The following is a 16,000-nucleotide window of genomic DNA, read 5'->3' as shown; positions in this document are numbered from 1 at the left end:
GCGAGGTACTGTTTTATAGCACAGCCTGTGGGAGAGCAGGCTAACTCGGACAGCAACTTTTGGATTTCCGCGTTTAACTGCACATATGTGGACTCTGGTAGCTGCTGTCCGATTTACTCCGTTAGCCTCACCATTATTCTCAACACAAAATCCGGGCCAATAATTTTGAGTTGTGTGCTTATTTGCTTTCTTAAATTTAAAAGTCAGAAAGAACCGGTGCATCCAAGCATTGGATAATAGCAAATCAATCCCAGTTATAAGCAGCACAATCTTGTTGGGGTCCTTGAACTGGCCGCGAAAAGCTTTCTGTTTTGTTTAAAATACAAAGATCATTTGAATCCCTACCAGCTTAGCTCCGCTAAATAAATTATGGTGTGCAGGTCTTTGCAGATCTCAATGAAAAAATGCAACTGAGCTGGTGTAGGCACTGTACTGTACTTGGACCAATGTTTTATTTGGTTTTGGAAGAGTAAAATGCAGATTATTCTGACCTTGAAGTGGTAGTAATCTCCCAATTGTGTATTTTCTTTAATGAAATGCTACTGTGTGGAATGACCCTAGGGCCTAACGAGTTCTATGTGCAGTGGTTCTATAGCACAGTTCAAAATGGTTGGTGCTGCAGCACAGAGCAACTCGTATTTAGATCTCATTAGCATGCGATGCTAGTGACGATCTGTCCAAATGAAAAATAGCCTTTTATACTTGGACATAAATTCACATCATTATTATATCTAATTTAATAATGCTGTTTTATTCAATGTCCTGATTCAAGTAGCTAGAAAAGGGGTAAATACGCTCAATACCTTTTCTATGGTGAAACTTTTGATGAGGTCGACTGAGCGATGCCGAAGGAAAAACCTGACCTTTAAAATAAAAAGCTTGTTAGAGAAGAAATCCCAGTAAAATAATCAAGCCCACTAGGCTGCAAGGGAACTTGGAACATGCATGTATCACCATGGGCAACCAGAAACTGTGAACAGGGGAAAACTCAAGACAGGGATCTTGGCCTACAGAGAAGAGACATAGGTCCTTTTGGATTGTAGAAAGCATGGGCCAGCGATCATACAACATAAACTATTATATTGACGGTCAAAATCGCAAGACCAGTATTCTAAAAACACACGGTGAGACTTCAGCACCTGGAGTGCTACAGACAGCAAATCCCATACATGTTATGGCTTCACACAGATCAGGCAAAAGAGCCGCCACGCGTGCATCCTGTATTTTTTTTAAAGGGCATCCAGACTGTTGAAAACTGTTTCTTGGAATGCTCTAGGGCATTGTTTGTATGTGTGTCATGATTTATTTTTGTACCCAGATCTCAGTGCATCATTTCTGTGTGCAGCAAAATGATGCACAGCTTCTCTCGCTCAACAAAATGGCAATAAATACAAAGTCGTAAATGAGGTCCAACTAAGGTTTTTTGTAAAGTTGAAGTTTGCTGGAATGTTTTCTTGATCATTTCCAGCATCAGGATCTATTCCTACATTAATTTTATAAACCTTAATTTTTGACCAAAAAAACCCAAATATAGGCGTAGAATACTGTGGTGAAGCGCAATGCTCCATCTCACCCTCAGTAAGCTCCCCACTGGAGTGGAGCTAATTTACAGAACAAACGGGAAACTGTTCAACCTCCGTCGCCTCCAGTCCCGATCCAAGGTCGTCCCATCCTCTGTCGTCGAATTAACGTATGCAGACGATGCTTGCGTCTGCGCTCACTCGGAGGTCGAACTCCAAACCATCATAAACACCTGCACTGAAGCATACAAGAGCATGGGCCTTACACTAAACATCCGTAAGACAAAGGTCCTCTACCAACCTGCCCCCGCCACACAGTGCTGCCCCCCCAATTATCAAAATCCATGACAAGGCCTTGGACAACGTGGACCACTTTCCATACCTCGGGAGCCTACTGTCAACAAGGGCAGATGTCGATGACGAAGTCCAACACCGCCTTCAGTGTGCCAGTGCAGCCTTCGGTCACCTGAGGAAGAGAGTGTTTGAAGACCAGGACCTCAAACCCGGCACTAAGCTCATGGCCTACAGGACAGCAGTGATACCTGCCCTGCTGTATGCCTCAGAGACATGGACCATGTACAGCAGGCACCTCAAAGCACTGGAGAGGTACCACCAACGCTGCCTCCGCAAGATCCTGCAAATCCATTGGCAGGATAGGCGCACCAACGTCAGTGTTCTTGCTCAGGCCAACATCCGCAGCATCGAAGCTTTGACCATGCTCAATCAGCTCTGATGGACGGGTCACATTGTCCACATGCCCAATACGAGACTCCCAAAACAAGCGCTCTACTCGGAGCTCCGGCACGGCAAGAGAGCCCCAGGTGGGCAGAGGAAACGCTTCAAGGACATCCTCAAAGCCTCCTTGAAAAAGTGCAACATCCCCACCGACACCTGGGAATCCCTGGCCCAAGATCGCACAAAGTGGAGGAGAAGCATCCGGGAAGGCGCCGAACACCTTGAGTCTCTTCACCGGGAGCAAGCGGAAGCCAAGCACAAGGAGCGCACGTCAACCCAAGCACCCCACCCACCCGCCCTGTAAAGTATGTGTCTATACTTAATCCAATAATGAAGAGACAGCTTGGAAGATTCAATGTAGGTCTTTACTTAATACCAACAGGCGGGAACTGAGGGGAGATCAGTACCCACAGTACTATTTATACCCCTATGGCCAGGAGTGGTACTACGGTATCACTACGCCCTACAAAGTAGTGCTGCCCTGGCCATAGGTTTAAAGTAACATACCTATTACATACACAACATTCCTCCCCTTTTAATTAAAACGTACCCGTGCAATTAAGTCAATAGATGCCCCATAACTAGGGCTAATAACATTTGGTAACACAATATACATAACATATTTACATCAAGAGTTGTCTACTTATATATATATATATATATATATATATATATATATATATATATATATAAACAGAAACATGTTATAGATTCAGTCTCTGAGGAGGCCTCCTATCTCGACTAAGATAACGTCTTTCTCTCGTCGGTCTCGGTGTAGGCGGCGGTACTTCCGTCACCCCTTCATCGCTGGACTCGTCGGTGTCTGATGGCACATCCTGTGCCGTGGAGATCACTGGAGTGCTGAACTCCTCGCAATCCTGAGCCCTCTGTAACGACGAGCTGGGCCGTGATTCTGCTGTAACAATGTGCTGAGACGTTTGAGGTAGTGAATCAGTTGGGTTTCTGGACTCCACAAGTTGATCAGCATGTCGTCTGATTATGCCTTCCCCTGTCTCAACTGTGTACATCAAGGGTCCCTGGCGGGCCTTTATCGTACCAGACCGCCACTTTTCATTCCGATAATCACGGGCCAACACTTGCTGCCCCACCTCGAAGCTCCGTGTCTGTCTGTCAGGAGCCCTACGAAATACTCGGTTTTCCACATCTCTCCGAATGTTTGGTCTGAGCAATTCAAGGCGAGACCTTAACCTTCTATTAAAGAACATGATGGCGGGGGCCTGGTTGGTCACCGTATGTGCAGCATTACGGTATGCGAATAGGAAGTTGTCCACCTTGTGTTGTAGTGGCAACCTTTCCTCCCCCATCGCCTTGATGGCCTTTTTAAAAGTCTGTACAAAGCGCTCTGCCAGCCCATTTGTAGCCGGATGATATGGTGCGGACGTATAATGTCGCACTCCATTCCTTTTTAGGAATGCTTGAAATTCTTCTGCCACAAACTGTGGCCCATTGTCCGAACAGACTTGCTCGGGCACCCCGTTTCGGGCAAAAATGGTCCTTAAGACTGCGACCGTCTTTTCGGCTGTCGTTGATGACATCTTTATGACCTCCGGCCATTTTGAATGGGCGTCCACTACAATAAGGAACATCGCATCCAGGAAGGGGCCAGCGAAGTCCACGTGGATCCTTTGCCACGGCGTTGAGGGCCACTCCCACGGATGTAGTGGGGCTTGTGGTGGTACGTTCTGTACCATCTGGCACCCTTGGCACGCTTTTGCTACTTCCTCAATGTCCCTGTCAATGCCGGGCCACCAGACGTAGGCTCTGGCGAGGCTTTTCATTTTGACACCCCCCAGATGACCTTCGTGTAAGTCCTGCAACACTTTATGTTGTAATTTTTGAGGGACCACCACCCTGGCTCCACACATCAATGTGCCCCGGCAGACGGACAACTGGTCCTTCCTTGCCGAAATCGCCGGCAATGATGCGTCACCCTGCGCCGGCCAGCCTTTCACGGTTAACTCGTAAACCCTTGCCAATGTCGGGTCGTTCCGTGTTTCCCGCTCGATACATTGGCTGGTGATGGGCAAGTGTTCCATAACAGCCGTATGATATATTTCCACGGGGTCCTGTACTATCTCTTCGATCTCGGCAGGCAAGGGTAGCCGCGACAGGCCATCCGCACTGCCATGCTGTTTGGTACCCTTATATTCGATAAGGTACTTGTGTGCTCCTAAGAACAGTGACCATCTCTGTAGCCTTTGGGCCGTCATCAGGGGCACCCCTTTTGTTGGATTAAATATCGACACCAACGGTTGATGATCCGTCAGTAGTGTGAAACGTTGCCCATGCAGGTAGTGGTGGAATTTTTTTACACCCCACACCAGACTGAGGGCCTCCCTGTCGATTTGCACATAGTTTCTTTCGGCTGTAGTTAACGACCTTGAGGCAAATGCTATTGGCCTCTCCGTCCCGTTGGGAAATTTGTGTGACAACACTGCCCCTATACCGTACGGGGAGGCGTCACATGCCAACCTCATTGGCATTTTTGGGTCAAAGTGTGCGAGCACTTCCTTTGATGTAATGAGTTGTTTACCCTTTTTAAAAGCAGCCTCACACGCTTCGTCCCAATTCCAGGAGACTCCCTTTTGCAGCAATGAATTTAGTGGATGTAAAATGGACGATAAGTTCGGGAGGAACTTATGGTAATAGTTTATAAGGCCTAAGAATGATCGTAACTGAGATACATTCTCAGGGGGCGGGGCCTTCACTACTGCCTCGATCTTTTCCGGGGACTTATGCAGGCCTTCCTTATCTATAATGTGACCACAGTATGAGATACGTTCCTGGAAAAACTTACATTTCTGCTTGTTCGCCTTGAGTCCGTATTGTTGCAACCGCAGAAGTACTCGCTCCAGGTTAGCGAGGTGGTCGTTATCCGTTTGTCCTGTCACCAGGATGTCATCCAGGTAGCACTGCGTTCCTGGAATGCCCTGTAGGACCTGTTCCATGGTCCTCTGCCATATTGCCGGGGCGGACGCCACACCAAATACCAGGCAATTGTACTGGTACAATCCCTTGTGTATGTTAATCGTTAGGAGCGTTTTTGAGTCCTGTTCCACCTCCATCTGTAAATAAGCTTGACAAAGGTCAATCTTCGTAAAGTGTCTACCCCCAGCTAACGATGCGAATATGTCCTCTATCCGCGGCAGCGGATACTGTACCGTGTGCAGGACTGGGTTAATAGTTATCTTAAAATCCCCGCAAATGCGAACCTTCTTTGGTTCCCCCGGTGTGTTATTTGCAGATTTCTTTATAACTGGGACGATGGGCGTGGCCCACTCACGCCACTCAATCTTTGTAAGGACACCTGCACTCTCTAAGGCATCCAGTTCTGCTTCCACAGCTGGCCGAATGGCGTAAGGCACTGGTCTGGCCTTACAAAACTTGGGGTTTGCGTCTTGAGCAATAGTTATTTTTGCTCTAATGTCCTTTAAGGTCCCCAGCCCTTGTTGGAACACCTCTGGCATTTTTGCCAATATTTTCGACAGCCTGCTTGTAATGGTTGTATCATCCTTGGTGGTCTCTACTTTTAACTCGTGTATCGACTTCCAGTCGAAATGGATTTTTCTTATCCATTCCCTACCCAAAAGTGGTGGTCCACCGTTTGGTAGGACGTATAAATAAAGTCCTGGCACTTTCCTGCCGTTGTATTTAACTGTTACTTGCATTTTTCCCTTCGGGTAAACTTTTTGTCCCGTATATATTTTTAATTTAATTTCCGTATCCTTTAAGGGAATGCGTTTGAACAGCCTGTTATAATCTTGTTCATTAATTACTGATAGGGCTGAACTCGTGTCCAGCTCCATATTAACTTTGACGCCTGCTACCTTCATTTTAACCCACATGGTGCTGTGGTCCTCCGTTTTGTCTACACCATATAACTTGAGACATCCCAGACCTTTAGGCTCTGCTTTTGTGCCTTCCTGTGACTCGTCTGATCTACTGTCAGACATCTTATGTATTTTTGTCCTTACCTTGGTACTGCTCGGACTGCCCCCACTATTGGGTTTCGTACCCGACCGACAAACTTTCGCTATATGCCCCTTTTTTCCACACTGCCGGCATATTTTATCACAAAACCAACAATTACTTTGGTTGTGGGTGGTTTTGCCACAACGGTAGCATTTACCTTTGTGAAATGTCACCTCATGGGTGTCATAGCAGGTTGTGTTTTGTCGCATTTGAGCAGCACCCTGTGCTGCTGCTTCGTGGGAGGATGCTATTTCAATCGCCTGATCTAGGCTGAGCTGTTTCTTGGCTAGCAACCGTTTTCGTGTACTCTCATTTAACATGCCACAGACAAATCTGTCTCTGATCGCGTCCGCCAATATGGCTCCAAACTGGCAATGTTTGGACAACCTTCTGAGCTCAGCTAAATAGGCTGCCTGCGACTCATCATTCCTTTGGTCACGTCTGTAGAAGCGGTACCTTTCCGCTATAAATGGTGGCTTAGGGTTTAAATGTACTTTTAACGTATCAACAATTTGGGCATACGTTTTGTCTGCTGGCTTTTCTGGAGTAAGAAGATTCCTCAGCAGACCGTATGTTTTTGCCCCCATACAATTTAATAAGGTTGCTACCTTTTTGTCATCTTCCACCTTGTTTACTATGCAATAAAGTTCATGCCTTTCGATATAGGCATCCCACTCTTCTGTGTCCTCAACAAATGCTGACAACCAACCTTCCTTAGACATTTTAAACTGCTGAAGAGCTTTTCCCACCTTTCTCCACTAGATGGCGTTTTTTAATTTTAAACTGCTGAAGAGAAAAAAAAACTTTTCCCCTTTGTCCACTAGATGGTGTTTTTCCCGCCTTTTCTCCTGCTGTTGCTAACGACCTCTCTCCAGCTTCGTTATTTTTGGCCCTTGCAGCTCCCGTTATTGCCACCGCCGCTATTGACAAAAGACTTTCCCCTCTCGTGGCTTGCTAGTCCTCGTGGCTCCGTTTGTTCCCCAGATCGCCTGCCCGTTCTGGCCCTTGCAGCTCCCGTTCCCCGGGAAGGATTTCAGTTTACCTGGCCCTGGGTGGACTTTTGCCCCGTGGCTGGAGCGCCCGTTCAGCCTCTTCTCTCAGCTGCTGCAGCCTCCGCTGGAACCCTCTCTCTCCCTCTGTTGCTGCTGCTCCTCCCGAACCCGGAGTGCTGGGCGGCCTCCTTCGGTCGACGCTGGACTCTGCAGGCTGGCTGGTAAGAAACCTCTCTCCTTCTCTCTCCGTACTGCTACCGTTCCTTTGTTGCACCGTGTACTGGTGAGTTCGAACCTTACTCGTCACCAGTGTAAAGTATGTGTCTATACTTAATCCAATAATGAAGAGACAGCTTGGAAGATTCAACGTAGGTCTTTACTTAATACCAACAGGCGGGAACTGAGGGGAGATCAGTACCCACAGTACTATTTATACCCCTATGGCCAGGAGTGGTACTACGGTATCACTACGCCCTACAAAGTAGTGCTGCCCTGGCCATAGGTTTAAAGTAACATACCTATTACATACACAACGCGCCCCTTCAACCACCGTCTGCCCCACCTGTGACAGAGACTGTAGGTCCCGCATCGGACTAATCAGCCACCTGCGAGCTCATTTATAATGTGGAAGCAAGTCATCCTCAGTTCCGAGGGACTACCTAAGAAGAAGAAGGAGATCTAGTAGAATAGCCCAACTGCGTTGAGCCCCCATTTTAAAGTGGTAATCCCGGCCACCTTACAGTACATAAATTATTATAATAAAAAAAGGAACACACTCTCAAATGTTCCATGTAGCATGGAACTGAGTCATGCAGAACACGAGGGCCAGATTTATTCCCAGGTCTGTGCTAACTTAGCTCATCTCAAACACTAGCAGTAGCTGAGTGCCTACAATTGACTGTAGCATTCTAGGTTAAGAAATGGGAGAAACGAAGGGTGTGGGGGCAGGGTGGTGGTGGAGATCAACCATGGGTCCTCACTCCTGGCCCTTATCCAGTGACCTTTGCTTGAAAGTGTATTTGGTTGCAGGGTGGCGGAGGATAGGATTGTTGAGCTTGGCTCTGGTGCTCTTTCTCCACCGCCCCCAGTGGTCAAATAGTCTGCTGATGCTCACATTATATAAATTCTATTTGGGGTGCAAAGATTGTTTAGAGAAAGATTTAATGGTTTGTAAATTGTATTAAATTTCAAGACAAATAGACCAAAATTCCAAGGCTCCAAATTGTAGCCAAATTTGTGTATCTGCAAATTCATTGACAATTTGGTTTGTGGCTCATTCCTGTTAAGTCTTTTATCTACAGATGAACCCTGAACCAAATTGGACAAATTTTGATTCATGTACAAATGTCATCAAAAATTTATGTGGCAAATGCATTTTGAGCTGTTTTGTGAAGCCCTGCCCCATCACCTCCGGAGACTCCAGCTTGAATCCAATCCAGGGAGAAAGGAGGGAGCTCTCTGACCTCTAATGAATGTGAAGGGCTGCGAGTAAATTTCAAATTCTGGCAATCTCTGGTCTTTGTCCCCAGTGAACATGAGCGCATTGTGTAAACCTGAACTGAATTTGACACTTCATTTAGCAGTTTGAATTGTAACCAGCCTGAGAATGCGGAGAGCTGAATTGTCAAGATGGTGCAGCTCTGCTGTTCCAGGGGTCCGAGCTCAAACTCATTCTTGGGATAAGTGACCTCTGCCGCTTCTGACCCAAGGGTACTCAGCACATTCAATAGATGTACTATTCTTCGTCACTGACATTTCTCACTTTCATGTGCTCCATGGAAACGCTAACAATGTTGGTGTATTGTATGTGTACAAGCTGCTGAGTGGGCTTCCCTGTGGTAAATGTTGAAGTTCTCCTGATCTATTGTGTGTGGATAACAGCAATATATATATACATATAATATTTGTAATTTTCCATCTAAAAGAACCCAATATTCTGTAATGTCCCACTCAGTTCAAATCATCACCCAACAACAGTGGAAGCAAAGCAACATTATTGTCAAAAGATGATGCTCATTCCCAGGGTTCAAGTGGCTTGAGGTTCACATTTGCAGTTTCAGATCAATTGAACCCTTAACCTTATTAATGCTTTATAATTTATTCCTTTCAATTACTGCCTTGTAATCCATTCCCACCCATCTGATGATAGATGTACAGCATCTTTTCTGGAATGATTTCTACCCTTTACCCTTGATTTTTCTCTTTTTAAGGATGTGAAATTTTGCTGTACAAACATTTCCCGTATCTACGCTAAACACATTTGTATTGAAATTCTTTGCCCTCCATTTTAATGAGGATGTTAACCTACTTATTTTAAACACCTTAAAATTGAGGGGGTGAGCTAAGGAATTTTGTATTAATAAGTTGAGTGTCTGAATGCTAATTTTGATGCAACATAATTTCAAATCTAAAGTTTCTAATGAAGGAATTTTTTTAAGCGATTGAGAATATTTTAAGTTACTTTGCTAATGCACCCTGGTGGCTTGCCTGGGAAATTGTCTCATCAACAGTTTGGTTGTTTAACTGCTTGGCTGGATAATTTTAATTATTTGAATATTTTAAAAATATTAGTCGATCTCCTGTGGTGTTGAACATGGGGAGTTGACACCAAGTGTAGTTTGTTAGGTTAAGCGGTGTTGGGAGGGCCGGCGATAATTGGACCAGGACAGGTTTCTTTTTATTCATTCACGGGATGTGGGCGTTGCTGGCAAGGCTGGCATTTATTGCCCATCCCTAATTGCCCTTGAGAAGGTGGTGTTGAGCCGTCGCTTTGAACCGCTGCCAAATCTGACCCAGACAGACAGTGGAATGATTATCCCTCTGAAGGGCTAATTGCAAGTGGGATTGAGAAGAAATATGAGGTGATACATTTTGGGTAGAAAAGTCCGTGTGGTGAAGGTATGCTATTTCATTCAGTCGCCATTTTAAAGTCATACATTCTGCCCATATTTTTATATAATGCTTGGATTTTATATTATTGTTAAATAGGAAAAGTCACAGCAAATTGAAAAGCAGAAAGGAGACTTGACTGGAGCAGAGAGCTTTCTCTGCAGTGCTAGCTAAAGGGCTGGGAGGTGCAAAGGTGAGGCAGTATAGCGTCAGTGTTGGTTGAAGGTTGTGATTTACAACATGATAAGTTAACGCGGCAATTTCTATTGTAAATATGGGCTTAGGAATTTATAAGGGACAAAGGGGTCCATGTGTGCCTTTCATTTCCCCCCTCCCCTTCCAAAGCAAAGGGACTAAGCACGCTTTCTTGTTGCACCAGCTCTAATATAATAGCAGAAGCAAGATTCTGTGAATGGAGTATGATCAACCATGTTATTGGCTCAGATCCAATCACACCCTGGGCCAGCAGACTGGTGGTAATTGAGCCCAAACCTCTGAGCTAGCATTGTTTTACTGTTGCTTCATTCATCTATAGTCACTATCCATATAGTGCTCTTGCATAATGTTTGTATTGTAATAGGGCTCTCTCAACTCCTCTGTGCAGAAGACAATCCCACTTGCAATTAGCCCTTCAGAGGGATAATCATTCCACTGTCTGTCTGGGTCAGATTTGGCAGCAAGAGGCTGTATATTCTTGGATATGGAAGTTATCTCAGAGGACTGGAGTGTTGTCAAAGTAACACCTCTATTCACTTTTGGAGGAAAAGGATAAACCAGCGAATTGTAGACCAATCACCTAACAACAATAATAATGAATAAGCTTCTCGAGGACATAACACAGGATAAAATTAATATTCACTTACAAAGACGTGAATTAAGAAACACGAGCACAGATCTGTAAAAAATAAAGTTGTGTATGCTAAATTAAATAGAACTTTGAGGAAATAACAATATATTGATGAAGGAACTGCAGTGGATTTGAATATGAATTTTTTAAAGTTATTTGATATGATGCTGTATACGAGGTTTGTTAATGAAGTTAAGGTGAATGATTTTAAAGGGACTGTGACAACATGAATAAAAAGTTGGCTAAACAGTGAGGAGTCAAAGATTGTTTTTCAGACTGCAAGGCTGAAAACAGCAGTGTCCCCCAGGGGTCAGTGTTGGAACCATTGCTTTTCTCTGTATATATAAATAATAATCTGGATTTGGGTACAATATCAACATTTTAGGAAAAATTGACAGATTAATAGACTAAGAAGATAGAAGTTGCATGAAATTTCATGAGAAGAAATATGAGGTGATACATTTTGGGTAGAAAAATAAGGACAAGAAATATAAACTAAGTGATAAGATGTAAAAAGGTTAGAGCAGTAGAAAGAAAAGGGGATCTAGAAATAGCAATCTTTACAAGTGGGGAGGACAAGTAGATAACATTGTTTTAAACAAAAGCAGCTTACAGGATCTGTGGTTTTATAAATAGAGTACAAATGCCAAAGGTAAGCCTGAACAAATCATTGTATAGGTCACAGTTAGAATATTGTGATTGGTTTTAAGTGTTCCACTTTTAGGGTAGATGTCAAGACCATGGCAAGGGTAAGGAAAAGATTTGATGAGATGATACCAGTGATGAGAGGCTTCAGTTATCAAAAGAGACAGGAGAAACTGGAGCTCTTTTCACTCGAGCAGAGATTGAATAGAGGTGTTCAAAATTATAAGGGCTTTAGCTGTCAGCCTTGGCTCAGTGGGTAGCACTCACACCTCTGAGTTACAAGGTTGTGGGTTCAAGCACCACTCCAGACACTGGAGCATGTAATCTGAGTTGACACTCCAGTGCAGTACTGAGGGAGTGCTGCACTGTCGGAGGTGCCGTCGAGATGTTGAACCGAGGCCCCGTTTGCCCCCTCAGGTGGACGCAGAAGATCTTGTAAATGTAAGTTCTTCTTTCTCTTTAATAATATAATTTACGAGTCAGTAAATAGAGAGCATGAATTTAAGATAATCCATAGACTGAAGGAAGAGGATAAAGATTTTTTGTTTAATAAATGCAGAGGGTTGATGAGATAGGTAATGCCCTTCCAGAAGCAGTGGAAGCAGCTTGAATAATAGGAAATGATTAAATATTTGAAAGAGAAAACATTAAAAGTCTTGGGGTGGGGGTGGGGAAGGCAAGGGAATGAGACTAAATCAGTCGTCTTTTAAAGAGCTGGCACAGCTCTGATGGGTGGCCTTCTGCTTTTGACACCGTGAATAATCATTTTGGTAAAAGACTGAGCTGGGATCCTCTGTGTGATTTGTCCCTTCCACCCTCCGTAAATTTGAAAAGATGAAACGTGTTGGAAGTGGCTTGCAGCAGTTCAGTTCTGTGTTTAAATTTAGATACATAACTCGCCAAACTGTTCAAAATAAATGCATCAACTTCTTCCAGATGTGTGCTCCAGGCTCAGCTGTTTGTCAAATTACATTAATTCAATCATTTGGTTCCATCAAATTCAAGAAACATCCATCTTGATCTTGTTCCCGTCCACATGGTTTTATGTAAAAAAAAATCCTGGCCTGGAGGATTCCACTAGGCTAACTAATGTTCCAGTACTGAAACACATTTACTGAAGTGATTGTGGGGGTCATGCAAAAGCATGCAAATGAGAATGCAAAACTGTTACAAATTAACTGTTTTTCCTTTGTTTTTCAATTCTGATATGTTTATAACTCTTTACTTCTGATCCTTTTTTATTTGGTGAGTTTTTCTGATTAGGCTGAGGAAGCTCAGAACCAGCAATGGTACTTTTCTGGTTGCTTCACTTATTTTGTTCTTTGCCTCCTGTAGCAGAGATTTTAAATGCATACTGCAAAAAAAATATTTCAAGTTATCCAGAACCCCCCCAAGATAAACTCTTCATTTCAGAACATTGGGAAACTGCCCTCTCTATTTCACATCTCAGTGACACTAGTCAGCCCTATCACCCTTCGGGGGAGAAATTCGGTGGAGCCGCAAACGGGGCACCCAGCTCACCTGGGCGCCGGAATTACCGCTGCGATCGGAGCAGTTGCGACCGCCGGAAATTCAGCTTGTGCACCCCAAGAGGGACACGGGACGCTGCTCGAGGCGCTCTGCGTCCCTCTTAGGGCGCTGAAACTGAATATCGTTGCGCAACGTGCCGCAGCGCCACACGTTGCGGCACGGCGCGCTGCGGTACTGCAGGCCTTCCTCCCATTCTTAAGGGGGAGGGGCCTGCACCAGCACGATCAGAGATCGCGAGTGCCGGCAAAAGAGCCGGCACTGCCGCGGGGGGAGATCAGGAGGCCGGGGACGGAGGTGCTGGCAGGCAGCCGCCGAAAAAAACAGCCGCCCCGCACCTCCACCTTAATTTGCGCCACTCCCACCACAGGTAGGCCCCGTGAACCGGGCGCGATTTGCGAACGGCGCTACAGAGGCGGGCGCTACCAAATATCGCGCTCGGGGCGCTGCGCACACCGATGACGTCATCGGTTGCGGCGCAGCGCAACAGGCTAACGCCGCCATTAGCGCCCCAGCTAAATATCGCGGGAGGCGTGGCCAGTGGCGCTAAAGCCACTGAGTGCCCTCTTTAGGCGCTAACTGGTGGTGCAGCCCATCGAATTTCTAGGCCTTTATGTTTTATTTGGCAATGAATTCTTCCTGTGACTCTCCTAACTGTAAGGTCTTTAAGATCTTTCATCCTAAACTGCACTGGACTATAATTTGCAGGCCCAGTAGGGTTGCCAACCACCCCATATTGCCTGGGAGTCTCCCAGGATGAGGCATGAATTTCCAGGGCACTGTTGCTAGCAGACCTAAGCTGTATAAATGTTTTCAAAGTTGTTTGAGCCTACAGAACACTCGCTAATTCCGTACATAACACCACTGTGGGAGTACCATTACCATAAGGACCATAATGTTTCAAGGAGAAGGTGCACCACCGCCACCTCAAGACAACAAGGGAAGGGCAATAAATGTAGCCTTGCCAGCATCGTGCACGTACCAAGAACAAATTTATTTTAAAGAACAGTTCTTCTCCAGCTCCCCTGGTTTATTTTAGTTGTGTTACTCATGCCTCAGTGGTAGCACTCTCACCTCTGACTCAGAAGGTTGAGCGTTCATGTCCCACTTCAAGGACCTGAGCACAAAATTGAGGCTGACACCCCAGTGCATTACTGAAGCCGTGCTACACTGTCAGAGGTACTGTCTTTCAGATGAGACGTTAAACTGAGGCCCCGCCTGCCCTCTCAGGTGGATGTAAATGATCCCAAAGCATTATTTTGAAGAAGAGCAGGGGAGTTATCGGTGTCCTGGCCAATATTTATCCTTCAGTCAACAGTTAAAATCACATTATCTGGTTTGTGGGTCACATTGCAGTTTGTGCGAACTTGCTGTGTGCAAATTGGCTCGCACGTGTCCTACATTACAACAGTGACTACACTTCAAAAAGTACTTGATTGGTTGTAAAGCACTTTGGGACTTCCTGAGGTCATACAGGGTGCTATATACATGCAATGCATTCTTTCTGTCCTGCTATTTTTACTATTATCTCACGTGTCTGGAAATTTTCAGTCCCACTCTATTTGAAGTCTAAGTTTATCTTTGTTGCTGCTGTGGTTGATGAGAGCTAAAGACACTCATTAGTTTGATGGGGCAAGAAGCTTAATGACTGTACTTGCAGGACATGGTTGGCGTAGTACCACGTTGGAACAGGCTGGTGTAAAGCAAAGTGGAGAAGGGTGATTACAACCAGTAAAGCAGGAATAGTGTTGTCAGGGTCAGTGATTTTTTTTGTGGGGTTGGATGTGTACCTATTGCCCCTCTCCCTGCTTTGTTACCTGTTGACTCTTAGCTGCTAGATTTTTTTTTTAGATGGTAACAAATAAAGAAAATGACAAGTCATTAAATTGGAGATAATTTTGTCTACAGGGAATAAAATTATTGATGTGGCAATCAGACGCTATCACTGAGATCCCCTCTGCAGCATATGTGGTTCATGGATTTGCAGCCCTACGTCAGACATTTGAGCCCCTAATTATGCTCCTCAAGCTCTCCAAAACGTGCTTGGTTGCAGTCTCCTGTCGTTGAGTTTTAATTTTCAGGAGGACGTGTTTATAGTTTTGCAGGAAGAATATTCTAAACACTGCAATTGATTGTGCTGTGTGTAATTATGGTCTTTGTGGCATTTATTTTGCTTGAATCCCAATCTTAATGCGTTAAGTACCTGTAGATTTCCCAAGCCTTTAATATTCTTTAAATTGCCGCTATTAAATTGGTTCTGAAGCAAACTTGGGAAAGATATTGTCATGTGTTTTAGAGCAGGCCTCACAGTGGAATTCACAGACCTGCCAAATATTCTTGAATTACCAGGAATGAGAGCTTTATAAGTATAATAATTGAGACAGCTGCCAACCCCAGTTACTGTAGATATATGGGGCCATGTCCATTTATGAAGAAGTGAGACACATAGAAACAAAATCAAGCTTTTGTAACCAAAATGAGCCAATCTTGCTGGTAATGAGTGAGAGCTGATGGCCTCAATTTGGCTGTTTTTATTTCCTGCGTGCACTGATACAACCCAACATTGAGCTTCAGCTTTCATTTGTATTTTTTAAATCATTCACGGGATGTGGGCGTCACTGGCAAGACCAGCATTTATTGCCCATCCCTAATTGCCCTGGAGAAGGTGGTGGTGAGCCGTCTTCTTGAACTGCTGCAGTCCGTGTGGTGAAGGTAATCCCACAGTGCTGTTCGGGAGGAAGTTCCAGGATTTTAACCCAGCAACAATGAAGGAATGACAATATACTTCCAAGTCAGGATGGTGTGTGATTGGGGGATGGTGGTGTTCCCATGCGCCTGTTGCCCTCGTCCTT

At 44.9% G+C, this 16,000-nt stretch overlaps 1 protein-coding gene across 22 annotated transcripts in view; it reads left to right on the top strand.

Moving 5' to 3' along the window:
* Nucleotides 1–16,000, top strand: part of LOC147124680 (adhesion G protein-coupled receptor L3-like) — a 783,432-nt gene that overhangs the window by 565,310 nt on the left and 202,122 nt on the right. The window lies entirely within an intron of this gene.

The sequence above is a fragment of the Somniosus microcephalus genome, chromosome 1 (assembly GCF_052327205.1).
Source record: "Somniosus microcephalus isolate GS21.2 chromosome 1, FLI_Smic_1.0, whole genome shotgun sequence".
Lineage (NCBI taxonomy): Eukaryota > Metazoa > Chordata > Chondrichthyes > Squaliformes > Somniosidae > Somniosus > Somniosus microcephalus.
Note: the sequence above shows the minus strand (reverse complement) of the source record. Positions and strands in the feature narration are given on the sequence as shown.